The following is a 2,322-nucleotide window of genomic DNA, read 5'->3' on the forward strand; positions in this document are numbered from 1 at the left end:
AATGGCACAGACAAATAGCATCTTTTTATAATTATGTCAGCTATTCAATTTGAACTTCTACAGACCAGATAATCACAATGAAGAATCTCTGATGCAGGAGAAGGGTTTTATTACACAGCTGTGGAGAAAGCGTGCAATAGGTGCAGTCAAAAAGTTTACCTTAAACTTTGTAGCAATCAGGATTGCAACGGCAATGCATTACTTAAATTATGCTAAGGACATACTTAGACTTTGCAAAATAAAAATTCTGCCTTCTGTATTTCCTTTGTTTTCTGCTTTTAATGACATTTGCATCAAAACAGTATTTCTGCTGAACTTTTGTTGTTGCTATAAATTTCTATTTGTTAATTTTTTCCCTGATTATAAACTATGCACTAACATCATGATTCTGTTAATATGTTTCACTGGAATTGCCTGACACTCTTTTTAGCAAAGTTGTTTGGACGAGAGATGTTCACGAATAGCCACGAATTTTTTTAATTCAGATCTGTACGATCTATAGTAGAAACAGGCATATTTTTCAGGTACAATAAAAATCATCTTAACTCCCCCTCTCTCCAAAAACCCTTTCTGTAATAAATAATTCATTAGCATAACGTGTTATTTTAAAATATACTATTACGAACTGTAGCAATTTCAAAAAAACGGTTTCTATATTAAAGGAATATACTATATAAAAAAACCCAAGTTTGTATTCTTTTATAGTTATTGTCATGTCCCCCTCTCCCTGTCCCATGCAAAGAGCACAATGTTTTCAGGAAATGTGCTTGAGCTATAGCTGAAGGACCAGCCTTTTTCCTTATAATTCTCTCACTGTTTAAAATTATTGCAGTTGTGTTGAATCATGACTGAATTTCTGGAATACAGCCTGTGCAATTACATGGGGAAGACTACAACTCTCTTGGCCTTGCTCCTGTTTTTATAGCCAGATGCTCAGGAATAATGGAGGAGAAAGGTGGAGAAGCATGGCATAACCTGTACTAGCTCAAAAAAAAAAAAAAAAAAAGGAGGCCCCCTGCACAGACCTGCCGAAGAGAGGAGGCGGGGGGGGGGAGGGGGGACTAGCTCCTCACAAGGCTCAGCTCCAGGCCTAAGGTGGTGTTTTGGAGCTGACTTGGGAATTGTGCTGAGGCAGGAAGCCCTGCACTGACGCCAGTGTGCATTTTGCCATTAACTGTGACACATTCTGGATATTGCCACGCTAGCGCTTCCGCTGACTTGACTTTCATGTGCTTTTTACTGCTGACTGGCTATGAACGCCTGCCATGAGCAGGCAGGWGACGGCTAGTTTCTTGGATCCATACAAGGCCACCAGCAACCGTCCCCTCATCTCCCGGGGAAGGGTGCTGTGGCCTTGCACGCCACAGATGAAATGCAGGCCAGCCTTGAAGAATTATGCCGTAATTACAAAGGAATTTAAGTATCTCAAAATAGGACTGGCTTATGCTTCATTTAAGTGGTAACATTATATTTTTCTTTCCACCCAGTGCATAACTGAACTGGAACTGATTGCCATAGGATGTTGTAGGCACCAAAGGTTTAGATAACTTCAAACAGCATTTGAACAAATTAGTGGAAGACAAAATCCATCAAGTGCTGTTCAGCACAAAAGACGGGGCCTCTGCCCCGGGGGTCGTCAGCTGTAGATTGGGAAAGGCCTTGGCAGGCGGTGAAACTGGGTGCTGGTGGTGTTYGTACTCTCCTGCCACAGGCTTCTGCTACTGGCCATTGCCAAAAAAAGAAGATGCTTGGCTAGCTGGATCTTTCAGCTGACCTACAAAGGGAATTTTTATTTTCTTATGGCATCACTCTGTGCTCAGATTTCTTCATTTCAAGGCAAAGGACTGTGTGAGCAACTGCTGAGAGGGCTGCGTTGTCAGCTAACAGGCAGAGAGCAGTTGTAGAGCCGGCATATTTTTCCTTGGCCAAGTGGTGGGTTYGTGGCAATGGAAAGATGCAAATACAAAGAGATTGTCTTCTGTGTATGAACAGTGATTTATGTTTTACATTTTATACCACTGGAAAAGCCTTTCTGATCGGGTCATCTTTCCCAAGGATGTCATTGCACTTCTCCAGCTGAGAAGCAATATCACTGAYTCAGACCGATCTGTTTTGCTCAGGCAGCTGAAATTATATATTGTAGATATATAGCATCTAACACTGAAATAAAATTTAAAAATTCACTCTTTGTTTGTGACTCATGCACATAAACTAACATAGTTTGAATTACAGTCAAGGAGCAACAAGAAAATAGACTTGAAAAACAGAACAATTCTTCTCCCAGAAGTGCTGCATGATACATCGTTGGCTTCCTGTTTATGA

This window comes from Apteryx rowi, unplaced genomic scaffold, assembly GCF_003343035.1.
Source record: "Apteryx rowi isolate R43461 unplaced genomic scaffold, aptRow1 scaffold_103, whole genome shotgun sequence".
Taxonomy (NCBI): Eukaryota; Metazoa; Chordata; class Aves; order Apterygiformes; family Apterygidae; genus Apteryx; species Apteryx rowi.